Below are 14754 nucleotides of genomic sequence, written 5' to 3'. Positions count from 1 at the left end.
GATAAAGTGTGTGTCAATCAATTCAATAACATGCCTTTGACACTATGTACTTTACATCTACTTCTTACAATAACACAATTGTTCTGGTTGTGCACTGACGGGTCAGTTAGAGTTAAAAAGTAAATCCAAGCTAAATATTATTTTGTAACCACTTAGGGTAATAAAATATTACATTACATGGTATCTATCGGATCCTTTTATCCATAGCGGCACTTCAATTTCAGATGAAGTGTCTTGCCCACTGACACACAGGGGCCGTTTCTCAATCTCGAGGATACTGGCTTCCAAGCCAATATTTCAAGGATGTTACATTATCGAGTGCCGCCGAAGGACTGTTCCAATCTCCAGCATACTTGGAATTCCACCGAGGCCGCGTCCTTGGTTTGGGGGAAATCTCGAGGCTGCACATGGGTATACTTCGCGTCCTTAAAATCCCCACAATGCTTTGCACACGGACCAATTTCAAAAACCCTTGCGGAGAATGGCTGAACAGACGCAGCACACATTTAAATGTAAGTATAGTGGCGTAGAACATGTGTTGGTAAATATGTTACTTTGTTACATCTGTTTGTTATTACATTACATTACATTTAGCTGACGCTTTTATCCAAAGCGACTTACAATAAGTGCGTTCGACCAACAAGATACAAACTTGAAGAAAACAGAATCATATAAGTACATCAGGTTTCATAGAGCTAAAACATTTCAAGTGCTACTCAACTGGCTTTAGATAAGCCAGTCCTTTATTAGTATATAAGTGCTTTGTTAGCAATTCTTTGTTAGTAATTCTATCGCTCAAAGTGGAGTCGAAAGAGATGAGTTATCACCAGAAATGTGTTCCGTGAAAGTAAAGCAAGTTCATAATTAGATAGACATTGTGAGGTATTTATTTTCGGTACAGTTTATGTTGAAACCATTAGAGAGAGTGGCACACTTGTTAGCCTGTTCCATTCTTCTTCGTTTTCCGAAGCCGTGGCTTGGAAGCATACTTGCTTCGTTTATGAAGGAAGTGACTTGGAAGTACGCGACTACCAAGCCAGCACCCTCGCGAATGTGAAACAGCCAGGGGGTGTTTCTCAATGTCGAGGAAGGCTGCTCCAGAGCCACTATTTCAAGCATACTACGTAATCGAGTCCCGCCGAAGGACTGTTCCAATGTCCAGCATACTTGGAATTCTACCGAGGCCGGCGTACTTCATAGCGGAACATTTCGAGGCTGCACATGTGTAGACTCTGCGGTCTTAAAATCCCCACAATGCTTTGCGCACGGAACAATTTCAAAATCTTTGGCGCGCTCCATTTAAGGCGAGGCCTCGCATATGACGCACACCTGCACACCTGTTAGCCTGTTCCACAATTATTCGTTTTCTGAGGCTAGGAAGGATTCTTGCCTCGCTTCTGAAGCAAGTGACTCGGAAGACATGTGCTAACAAGCAAGCATCCTCGACATTGAGAAACACCCTGGAACCACTGATCCTCTGATTGGTAGACGCTGTTACGTGCCGTAGTGGGTGCTGCCTGGTGTGTGTGTGTGTGTGTATTTGTGTGTCTCTCTCTCCCCCTCTGCCCCAGGGCCTCCATAAGGGAGCTGAGAAAGGCTGCAGTCGCTCTCTCCTTCTCCTCTGGCTGCATGTGTGCAGCATGGTGTCTCTGTCTCTGTGTGAGGCCTGTGTTTTTGTTAACTGTTAGGAGAAGTGCTCCAGTGTATCCTTGTGTATTGTTTTAAGTAAGTCACTTTCTTTAATGAGAAAGTTGTTCTGAGTTACCTTACGTGTGTTGTAAATTGGCTGGTGAACCCTCTTTCTTTTGATTATTAAACATCACCTTGTGGCTTCAGCAATCAGTTTCCTCTCCTCTTTTCTCTCGCCCGGTTATTTGATATGTCTGCTGCTTCCCTTTGTACCCCTAGGCCAGGAGGGAACGCAACAACGCCTATTAATATATCAATGTTACCCTGACTGTGTATATCTGACTATACATTGTAAACAAGATATGATGCATGTTTGCAATTTTATAGTGAAATCTGATCTATTTATTTATTTCCTACACTTATCAACAGTTTTGCAGTTTAAAATGTTTAAATAGCTGCAATAGTGAAAGATCATGACAACTGATTCAGGTGTTCCATTTGAAACTTCCTTTTAGGTGGGCAGGAGAAATGCTTACTCCCTCTTTTTATTCTCCCCCTATATCCAACGCCTTCTTCCGCTGAATAACTGGTGAATTCGCAGGCCTTTAAATTGGCTTTCCCTTCCACATGTGCATGCTCCTTACATAAAAGGTCCAGTCAATTTGGCAAGGACAGTCCAAGTGCGTACAACAAGTTTGCCAACAATTCTGACAGCAGGCATTTACTACACACCCAGCAGCGATTCGATATAAAGGCTTTAAGGCTCAGCCGGGGAGAGCTTTGGGCCTGAAGGCAGAAACCTATTAAGTCTGTTTCCCAATCAAATATGGAGGACAAATACCTGCATGTGAGCAATTATCGACAGAGTACAAATTATAACGGCAACGGCAACGGAAATACTTTCTGCCTCTGCTTCACCTACGAATACTCCCACCCAACAGGGCTTGGTGCCCTCGTGTTCTGCATGACAAGGCCCGGTTCAACTGAATGTCTGTACCAATCAGGAAGGAGCAGCATGACAACATGCTCGTTGGTCTGGGTTTAAGCGGTATAGATAAAGATGATTTCAAACCCAGCTTTGCATAAAATTAAAATCTCCGTAAGGTAACATGTACTAATCGGTATTTTTGCAATTAGGCAACACGCAGTAGAGCAATTTACTTTAACACCTCTTGCGTAAATATGGACCACTCTTGTCTTACATTTGAGAAAACAAAGAGGGAGTTTCTCTCCCACACATTCCTTTGTTTACTTCTGCACTTCTATTGGCTAGCGCTTCAACACATTGTATGTGATAGGCTTGGGGGGGTGGACCGACGCATCTCTAAGTGGTTGACACATCTGGGGCCTCATTTATAAAGCCTTGTGTATGATTGCCGTGGGAAGGTTGCTTACGTAGGACAAAGCAAATAAATACGCACCAACACTTTCCGATTCATAAAAGACTGCGTACATAAGCCTTCCTCAGGCAGTGTGTTTGTACCGGGGACAGGAGACCCCCCTTGATGAGAAACTGTAAGAAATGATCGGGGAATCCCTCCGGAGTGGAGTCATGACGACTGGATCTGAATTAGTTTGTTGTACTTGGTGGTTTGTGTTCCAGCTTTCGATCAGCAACTATATATCCATAATCCACCAGTTACAGGAAATACAACTAATGTGTTATATTAGCTGTACAATTGACCACACATGGTGTTCTTAGCTTCCATACCTCCTGTGTTTTACGAGCGACTTATCAAGTCTTGGCAAACGGCATGAAACACGATTAAACGTGATAGTAGGCCTATATAAAACCATGCTCGTATCTACAACCTATAGAAATATGTGATAAGACGTGATTCTGTCCTCCTGCTTACCGCATCATTTATGAGAAAACATTTCATAACATTAGCACAACATATTTGAGGTGGTTTTAAATAACATATCCGTATATATTTATTTCTCCAAGTTATGTTTTTGTGTGCACTGAGGAGTCTCAAACAGGCATTTGTTTAATCATTTTGAGATTGGCTTTAATCAATGTTTGAAAATGAATTCTTCATATATGATAAATGAGAGGTAACATTTTATTTATGGTATTATTTCCACATATTTCTCTCCATTCTTCCTTCTGCCAACGGTGTCGCAGTTTCTCGTCTCTCCCATTTTTGTACGCACGCATGGGTCAGAGTTTGCGTGGAGGACCGCACGTTTTCCCGTCAAGTTTGTTTTTTATAAATCACAAACAGTGCGTAGAAACTGGCGTACGCCATCTTTTGTGCGTACGCCAGTTTATAAATGAGGCCCCAGAGCAGACTGGGCTCTGGTTTCAGACAGAGGGTGAAAAGAGGTGCTGCAACACGAGGCAGTATGAGAAATTAAGATACTATGAAAAGATATTCACAAAAAAATAATTACAAGACTCTAGTGCCAGACAAAACAGAAGACAATTCAAAGGTTTCTTTCTTTTCTTTTTGTAACCCAAACAGCACTTGCTCTCTTCTGGTGTGTTTTGCTGCAGCTAATGGACGGTTTTAGTGATTCATCAACCGTGTTTATAAGATGCCACTTGATTATTGGCTTCCGGAGTAAGAGCACAAGCCCAAACGAAGCAGAAGCAGAAACATTTCAATCCAAAGTGATCGTTGTCTTCTGCATCATTAAACACTTTTCTCGCTCTCTGTGCGGTTTCTGATTCAATCAACCAAGGCTCTTGTTGACATACTGGAGCATACCAAATCAGGCCAACTGTTGGTAAGAGCTGAGTTCCCCCATAATACAGTTGCAGCTCAGGCCTGAGTGGAGGAAAACAAGCCAAGTCCTCTTGTAACATTATGCATGTACCCACAGCCAGCACACGCTTTAGGGTTCCCAACACTTTCACTGCCTCACCATTTCATTCACAGCCCATTCACTGGCGTGACCTTAGACACTTTCTACTAAGGACACAGATGTCACATGTTAAGTGTGCTGATGAGAAAAGAAAGATTTTCTGCAGCAGTGTTTGTTTTGCCACATGGAGGCTGTAGGAACAAGCTGTGAACATAACATTGATATACAATTAGTTTTAAAGTTTACAGAGCAAATGTACATAGCCAACAATTATGGAGCAACATTAACATTAATTGGAAGTTGAGTTTCTAGTCTGTCGATGAATGTGTACTAATATCAAGATAGTAGTATCCAGTCTTTTGGGCACAACACCATTGATATGGCTTTTATTTTTGGCAAATGCAATGTTCATAGAAGAAACACACATTAGGAAAGGGAACAATCAAAGGACTCCACCTATATGTCTCCTCAAGTCAGTAAGAACAATGATATGTTATTGTGTTGAACTGCCTCGTCAGTTATTATCAGCTAACATGTTATGTTTTTATATCAAGCAGCAGCCATGGTAGAATACACAATTAAAGAAGTACATTCAAATTGCGCATTAGCATATATATTAATAATATATTTAAAAACGGACACAGATCTGAATACCTGAACGATACCAGAGACTGTTTACGGGAAAGTTCCCCAGTGGTACTCAGATCTCTCTTAGCTGAATCAAAAAAACAATTACATGGAACAGTGCATTAAAGCATATCAACATCTGGAGCAGGGGAAGCCATTTCTCTTTGATTCATATGAGTGATTTCACACATTGTTTTATTGTGTGAGGTGCAATCATGTATACAGAGAGGTTGTCTGGGTAACTGCCCAGCAGGTACAATAACTGGATAGAACATGTTGGTTATATGATTAATAACAAACAAGAACATTCAATTATAATTAAAACGTTTAATTACTTAGATAGACTATATGGTAACAATTTTAAATTACATTTGAGTTTGGTTTCAAAGTCAGAGCCTACTTAAAGTTGTGGGTAAATACCTATTTCAGGATCAAATGTTAAATACTGGATGATGATTTATTACATTCATGTTATAGCTTGTACATGTGCGTACTGCTGCTGGGTAACCTATGACTATATCAAATGAGTACATGTATAAAGAAGCCATACATTCAAATACCGAGGTAAATTACAAGTATCTCAAAATGTTACTTCATTACAGTACTGGAGTAAATGCCTTTTTACAGTCCACCACTGGAGTTGACCATACAGCCATGCAATTCGTATACGTGGTTGATTACATGTGTATTCAGACACGTTTAATTGTACAGCGCTGCATAACTAGACACTGCAGGAAGGCTAAACCACCAGAGACATACACTATTGTTTCATCCACGTAGCTCCGCTCTTCTGTCACAAGGACGAGTCCCCGCGGCTGCTGGTTTGTTCCAAGGTTTGTTTTTGTAATTTGTCATGCAGCGTTACAAAGGAAACGAACATTGTTTTCATGAAAATGAGATGCAGACTTGGATGTACTGTAAGCAGGGGAAATGTCAAGATGTGTTTCTTTTTTCTCTACACGTTGGAATCTCTGTAAATGATCCATTGCTTGTCTCTGTTGTACATTGAGCAGTGCAGACGAGGATAACAGTGCTCTGTGGGGCTCCAGCTTATGAGCAAATACAATTATACAATTATTTCCAAATACAATACTTTGTCATGCTTACCCGAAGAAACTGATGTAAGGGTTTTGATCATCTTTGATTTGCTACTATAAGGTGATTTATGTTAGAATGTACACAGCCTTTGAACACGATTTACCGCTCATGCTAGAGTTATGAGGCTGCTCCCCGTTTGCCAAACGTGCCAATCATTTTCATTCTTAGTCATTTCTGCCAGTGTGTTTTTTATTTCAAAAGCACTCAGCCACGTCATGACCACCGGTTTGATACATTTTAAGCAGCTAAACATCTGATACTATTGTGGCGAAGCTGAGCTCTGACATAAGAGCTTAATGTCAACAGCCACATTACCATAGAGTAGGGAAGTGGAGGGCGCTGGGCCCTTAAGTTCAGCCGGGGCGCTCGCTGAAGAGAAAACAACGTTGTTGCTGTCCATGACTCAGGAGCGAGTGTACAGATGCTATCAGAATGATTCAACCCCCATTGCACATAAGGTTTATTGGAAAAACATACCATTTCTCGGTTGTTTGCAATAAACACATGACAAAATAACTGTTTCAGTAGTGCACTAATATAAGGGTTTTTATCCAAATTAAACGAACAAATGCTACTTTTAATGACTACTGCCGTCTAAAAAGCATTCAACCCCTTCATGACAAGTATCTTCAGTACTTGGAGCACCCTTTTGCTGTTTTGCCCTGCTGCAAACGTGATGTATTGGAGCCCACTTTTCTTGTTGCAATCCAACGTGTGTGTGTTCTACTGTAGCTCAACCACACCTGAACTAATGAAGCCCTTGATTAGATGCACCAGGTACAAAAATACATTTTTTTAAATGAAAGCATGTAGAAATGTCACGGTAGCGACACTAAATACAAATATGAACCTTTGCAGAATAGGGCCCGTTTAAATGCAATGCATACAAATTGTGTATCATTATTTTCTCACACCTCTAATGTATAGAGTGACACTGAAGAAAAAGGGAGATGGCTTTAGATACTGATTGTGGTTTAGGATATAAAAACATGAGGTTGTTGTTTAGTGTTCTAAAATATTATTTTAGCCACGGGTATTTAATGAGATGTTTGTATGTCCCCCTCTGCGACCCTATTACTATTCATTAGACACTATTTGGTTTAATAACTCCAGTGAATGAGAGCGCACAATAACACTGCGCAGTAAACCTCGGGCAGGCCACACGGTGACAGCCCACTGTCCTCTGATAATTATCCTGGTTCTAATGAAGTACATATTATAGCTGTCCCTCAGTTTCTGCTCTCTCCTAGATCCATTAGTCCCTTTCACGAGCTGCTGCTGCTGCTGCTGCTGCTGTTTTATAAGGGCACATGTCACTGAAGCATGTGCAGTAGTTATTTTGTATTTGTGAAACACACTTTTCAACCAAATACATTTCAGCACATGGATATAAAAGGGTTGTTGTATAATAAACTTGAATAGATGACATCAATTATATCCAATGAGGGTATATTTTCCAAGCGGACAACACATGTGTCAAGCTTGTGAGATAAGAGACACGGTGTGGCGATCTGAAAGCCAGTGCTGACTCAAGTCAAAGTAAGCAAATAAGCAGTTATAGAAAAGCCTTGTGTTGTTTTACGTGAAACATATTGAGCTTTTCATTCGATTAGGGGAGCACATTTAAAATGTTTTGTTACAGTTACAGAAAGTTGTTTTTATGAATAATCATCAGTGTGTAACATTGAGGATATCATTTTTAAAATAAAGAAAGATATACTCAATTTCACATAATAATATATCAACAATTCACGAGACAAGTCTCATACAATGGTCTCTGATGAAGGTGAGAAACAGAAACGTTCAACAGGGTACAAATATGGCCTTTGTTTTTCATGTAAAGCAGAAAAGTGAAAACGTCAAAAAGCTGAGTAATTTGAGCACTTTCCAGTTCAGAAAGATTCTTCTTTGCGCAGAGAGTTATCCAAGCAGGAGATATTTGGACACCTTAAAATCTAGTGTTCATGAACATAATTCATGACAAACTGTGAACATTTCATTTAGATGGGTACGGCTTTGGCTTCAATGTGGGAACATGACATTTATCTTTTTAACATATGAAAGGCAAACCTTTTCTGCTTGATTTACAAATGTATGGCCTAATTTCAGCAACACTATTTCATTTGTCTTTAGTTACATATGTATAGGGTTAATCCAACATAATTATTAATAACAGAATCAATATTTTGACATAATAAATTGTAAATGAACAGCCAAGCCACATTTTGTTAGTTTAAATGTAACCATGGCAACTCTCACGAACACATTAATCATGCTGAGCATTCAAAGGCTGTTGTTTCAAATATGATATTACTGAATGATTGCTGTAATATTACTGAAATAACAATTTAATCTGGAACAAATATCCAGTGATTCAAGTTCAAGAAAAAGAAGACAAAAGTAATCATTTGAAGAGAAATGGAGGAGTCTGCTGGGTCTTCCAGATAAAAAACCAAATGTGGGTATTAAGATACAAATGTGAATTTATTGCATTATACAGTACATGAAGGTACACTCTTTGATTTTTCACAACACATGATGAGTTACAAAGATACGTTATTTGACAATGTTCATCAAAGACGAGGGTCTCTGAGGCAGTTAAATATTACTGCCATAGACCAAGATGTTCCTACCCTGAAATGCATAGTCTGTCCCACAGCAAACAAATCAATGCCTGTCCTGATGATGCCTTGAGCTGCTTTCAACCAGGAGGGGCACCACTCATTAATCACTTTCCTTGAAATCAACTGAAAACTAAACATCAACAGATTAGAAGAACTTTAAGACTATTAGCCGCTTTCGCACCAAGTACTTTGCCGTACTTAGTGCCAGCACTTAGTACCCCCATGGAACTAAGTGCAGATCGCGTTCACACCGGAATAAGTCCCTGAGGGAAGATTACGCAAATGAGCCGCTGACGTCACTTCTTCTTCTTCTGCTTTGGGTTTACTGGCAGGCAGCAAACAACTTCACGGCGTACACTGCCACCCGAAGTCCCCGGAGTTGGGGACTTCCGCGTAAATCACCATAACTCCGACACCTCCTCATCACTCCACCGCTCCCATGTTTTTTTTTGTGTTGCCAGAAGTTAGTCTCTCTCTGTCGGTGCGCGGGGCTAATGCTAATGCCAATAATGCTAATGCCAGCAAATACAATGCACAACACTTTTCAGAGTTTTACGGGGCGTGGTTTGCAATTCGCCCAGCTAATAGAAATTGGTACTTTCTTCTCCCCAGGATAGTACCACCTCTCTAGCAGGCACTACAAATGGGGGTAAAAGTTCTCGGAACTAAGTTCTCTTTTTGGTGTGAACGCAAAATTCCAGGCACTAACGGAACTAAACGGGAACAGTACGGGTAAAAGTACTCCAGTGTGAACGCGCCTATTTACATTTAAAATGTCTGGTTAACATTCTCATCTGGATCGTTTAAAGGGTTTTTCGAGAATGCTCAGGGACAGTGGTGAACAAAGTGTGTCTGCAGCTTACTAAGTGTACTTTTTTAGCTGCCAATTTTTCGATTCAAACAGACCAGAGTGAGAGTAAGATTGACACACGGATGGGGAGCTGAGACAGAAGAGACAGTACTCTGTTTTGTCGCCAGTGCCAAACGAAGTAAACAAGCGAGTCAACAGAGAGCCTGAGCCGTGATTTAAAGAGGGTTAGTGGTGACTTCAGCCTGAGGGATAAAGTGTCTCGGCCTAGCAAGCTGACTGATTAAGTGGCCTTGTTTATAGATGGAGCTGAACCCAAACGCTGCCAAAGGGTCTGTCCTCTTGAGTGCACAGCGCCATGAGTCATACGCCGGGCTGTCACCCACTGCTGCTCATCTGCAACAGGTGCACAGGAAGTAAACACAGTAATGCAGATGTGCAGCACAGGTCGATTTTGTAGTGCAGGTTTTCTATTTCTATTTGCCACTTTCAGAATCTGTTTAGCCCCAATGTATATGATCCCTTTTAAACCTATTCATAATGCATTCAAATGAGCTTTTCGCACTGTTTCATTAGAGCAGTGGTTCCTAAACGGTGTGCCGTGAGGCAAGTCCGGGTGTGCCGTGGGATTTTGTGACAACCATACGTTATTATTTCAATATACAACTACACAGAAATAATTATTTTTTAATTTACTATATCAGTACTTTGTAGGTTTATATGTACGTAATCTGCGCGACTTGCGCGTCCACATCTCCACGTGCAGTGCTGCATAAACATGGCTGAGTCAGCGATAACTCTCGAGGGGTGGAGGACGTATGCCCATTATTTTGAGTTCATCCGAAGAATAGACAGGAATGTGACGGTGAGGTGCAAACTGTGTCCAGGCCAGAAGCTGTTATCCACTGCTGGAAACACCACCTCAAACCTCAACACACACCTGCAAAGAACACATGCTAAGGTGGAGCTACCGCACACGCTATTTGTTGTTTGTTTATATCATGTAGTCTGTTCTTCTTCTCTGTCTTCCGGTTGTTGCCTGTTTTGAATGACGAATACACACTACCGCCGCCTGCTGGTAAGGAGAGTTGTTGCCACTCACGCATGCGCAGTTCGTACGTGCTCGGCGAGTAAAGTAACAAGTAAAGTAACGAGTTACTTTATGTAGATACTAACAAAGTAGTATAATATATTCCTTTTTTTTAGTAACGACCCCATCTCTGGAGTTGGTGTTCTCTACTCTGATTTACATGAAGAACAACAGGAGGTCACGGCTCTCTGTTGAACAGGACTTGCGAGCATACTTGCCAACCCTCCCGATTTTCGCGGGAGACTCCCGATTTCATAGCCCTCTCCCGGTTTCCTCCCGGTGTCGTATTTCTCCCGCATTTCTCCCGATTTCTGACAAAATCAGATTTACACACGACTGTTTCCACTCGGACTTTATTACAGCTACACACCATTGTTTGGTTTCCATGGTAGCACGTCTCTTTAGTAGTGTGCGCAACTAGATAGTCACAGAAAAACAGAACAAGAATCGACAACTCAACCCTCTGCTCACTCCTTTCCTGGTCCAGCCCACACATATCCCCTCCACCCCCCCCCACGGTGGTTTTGAAATGCTCCCGATTTCTGAGGTCTCAAGGTTGGCAAGTATGCTTGCGAGTGGCCCTCTCCTCAGTGCCACCAAGGATTAAACAATTCTGCGCGCCCCGACAGGCACATGTATCTCACTAATTTGTAAGTCGGCAAAATATTTACAATAGCACATGTTTCAATGCTGAGTGCTGAAATGTTACATTTATAATTGGTAGTTCAGGACCATGGACGATGCAGCTTCCTTGCATTGACAGTTCTCTGTGCTGAGTCTCTGCTGAGTTTCCTTTGCCTCATTTTTAATGTTGTGACCTGTCTGGTTTAAATGAGTGTGTTGCTGCTTTGATGAAGCCTAATTTGATAAAGTTTCAAATTAATTTCTGAAATATTTCGTTAATAAATATTTCATGAGTAATATAGTTGTCTTTGTCACATTGTATTTGGCATTAGTAAATAATTATGCACATGTACAGATATTTTACATGATATGAGTGATAATGGGCTATTTTGCACAATAGATGTGCCTTGAGATTTTTACCTGTCCTGTGGTGTGCCTTGGGCACAAACAGTTTGGGAACCACTGCATTAGGGTATACATAAGCATTAATAATCATGAAACTAATCATAACACATTATAAAGCATTTGAAATGTCATAAAGTATCACAAAACGTTATAGTTTTTTTCCGCATCAACGATAAGGAATTTTTATTCATATCGTTTTGACATAGTATAATTTTTAAGGGGGAGCATATTATTTAATGCTATAATGCTTAATAAAATTGGATGATTATTTTATATAAAGTAATAACAATACTAGTGAAATTCCACGATTCTCAATAAAAATGTAATACCACAGTAAAAGTAAAACAAAATAGTAATCCTATATAAAACCAAAAATGATGCTTTTAACTATACAACGGTATAGGCAGAGAATGGCACAATATATATAGGTTTATAATGCATGAAAGCAGCTTCCATTTTTATGTAAAAAATACTGAAATCTCACTGCATTGATATACATTTTAATTTGAAACATGTATCTTAAGAAAGGATTGCACAGAGAAAACTCCAATTGTTGAGTGTTAACTTACAAAAACTATTTTAATTGGACACAAAAAGTGATTCATTTATTTAGTATTAACACCAAGTGCTCAGGGTCAATAGTCTATTAATCCTGATTACAAACTAAAACCATCAATAGTAATAACAAATAAACAATTAAAGTATACACGCTTACAGATTATAGTGTCTAAATGATGTAGCTAATGAAAATACATTTGATCTTTTGATACTGTCAGTAGCATGTTTGTATAAAAACTGCTGAGCTTAAAAAGCTGATATTTGATATACTTTATTAATCCCCGTGGGGAAATTATTTCTCTGCATTTGACCCATCCTGTGTTAGGAGCAGTGTGCTGCCATTTTTAACGGCGCCCGGGGAACAGTGTAGGGAACGGTGCCTTGCTCAGGGACACCTCGGTAGCACCTGGTGACCTTCCAGTTGCCAAGCCAAGTCCCTATCGACTTCGCCACCACCGCCCCAGATAACTCCCCAACCTTTTGGCATCAACCGTTTTATTATGTTCAGCTCTTCCAACAACACATGACACCGGCATAGGACCATAATAGGGCCCGGCATAGGACCATAATAGGGCCCGGCATAGGACCATAATAGGGCTCGGCATAGGACCATAATAGGGCCCGGCATAGGACCATAATAGGGCCCGGCATAGGACCATAATAGGGCTCGGCATAGGACCATAATAGGGCCCGGCATAGGACCATAATAGGGCTCGGCATAGGACCATAATAGGGCCCGGCATAGGACCATAATAGGGCTCGGCATAGGACCATAATAGGGCCCGGCATAGGACCATAATAGGGCCCGGCATAGGACCATAATAGGGCCCGGCATAGGACCATAATAGGGCTCGGCATAGGACCATAATAGGGGGCTCGGCATAGGACCATAATAGGGCTCGGCATAGGACCATAATAGGGCTCGGCATAGGACCATAATAGGGCCCGGCATAGGACCATAATAGGGCTCGGCATAGGACCATAATAAGGCCCCTTTCATAAGTAGGCATGGTTTCAAACCGTATCTTTGTCAGTGGGGCCCTATGTCCGAGTAGAGTTTCTGCAGTTAACGTTACTCTTGATGTTCTGCTACCTAAGGATAGCTACAATAAGCTATTGTGTTATGTTGTTAGTTATATTGTTGAGATTCCTCTCATATAATAAGGTTTTATAGTGAAAGGGAAATCCTATGGCTTGTGTTGTATGTAAAGCTAAGCTTATATTGAATACATTGACATTATTCTATCACCATTACATTGTGCAATCAACATTTACTTACGATAAGTTAAAGTTTGAAATGCCTCTTATCTTATCGGGTCAAAAGCACGCCTTCATAACTCTCCAAGCCTCACAATGACAAATCAAAGCCCAGACCAACAAGGAGTCAGCCCAACAAGCCCCGAGCAGAAGGGTTTGTTTGGCAAGCTGATCGTGGCTGGGCACCAGCAGCAACACTGAATGTGGATAACCTCAGTCCACACATACTGCATTTCCAGGCTTCAAACAGCCTTGTCAGAGAGACTACTCTGTTACATTATGCTTCATTAGTTTGATTGTGGATAGTTGGTATTTGAGATCTGCCAGAAGCTACCTCTTTAAAGTCCAACAGCGTTATAGCTACTTTTTGAGTATGCCATGTTCTTTGTGTCAGAGAAATGCAGACTAGTCGACATAGCATTTCAGCAGAAAGGTCATCGAAGTCTGAAAGTGTGTTCAAAGAGGGGGGTCGATAAGGAACTAATTAAAAGGAATGCGCTAAAATGCTCACATGTTGTTTGGACACAAAGAGAAAGGGATACTTTAGAGGCATGTTGAGGGTATGGGCGGGATCACGTTGCCCAAGTTACACGGTCTTGCCTGGCAAGCAAGCTGGAGATCCAACAGCTGAGGGAAATATATAAAGAACTGGGACACGTACTGCCTTTGTAGTCGAGACAAAAAGGAATGAATACATAAATTAGTAGATCCTCTGAGGGAAAAGATTCCCTCTCGACAACAGATATCCACCCAGTGAAACTAGCAATCATAAAGTGTGCAGGAAGGTAGATAAGATAGCTTGTGGATTACTCCCCAAGTGAATGCCGATAGTATCTCTTAGAGTGAATTCCTCAAGGCTAGGATATTATCTGATTATGGAACATTAGAGGAAGTTGGTTCTAATAACTCCATTAAGGACTTTTGCCATTTTCCTCCCCACTTTTTTATTTACACTTTTCTTTTCTGTTTCCTTGGAAACTGGGAAAAGTCTCTAATGTGCTGGAATACGTGCTAATGTGATCAAATGGATACAGTTTGCATTTTGTGAGCATGTTTAATTAATTTCCCGAGATTATAATGAATGTATTTGTGTTTGCATGAGAGTGCCACTGTTCTACCTGAAGGCAGTTCTGTTCCTCACTGTTGGTTTCTGAGTCTGACTGGCTGACTGGCTGTGGACTGAGGGCCGGTCAGCCAGCCAGCCAGCAGCCTCTCAGCTATGT

The 14754-nt window shown here is 41.0% G+C and overlaps 1 protein-coding gene across 1 annotated transcript in view; it reads right to left on the bottom strand.

Annotated features, from left to right (window-relative positions):
• LOC117468194 (ALK tyrosine kinase receptor-like) overlaps nucleotides 1-14754 on the bottom strand; it is a 547997-nt gene that overhangs the window by 218770 nt on the left and 314473 nt on the right.

This window comes from Pseudochaenichthys georgianus, chromosome 22, assembly GCF_902827115.2.
Source record: "Pseudochaenichthys georgianus chromosome 22, fPseGeo1.2, whole genome shotgun sequence".
Lineage (NCBI taxonomy): Eukaryota > Metazoa > Chordata > Actinopteri > Perciformes > Channichthyidae > Pseudochaenichthys > Pseudochaenichthys georgianus.
Note: the sequence above shows the minus strand (reverse complement) of the source record. Positions and strands in the feature narration are given on the sequence as shown.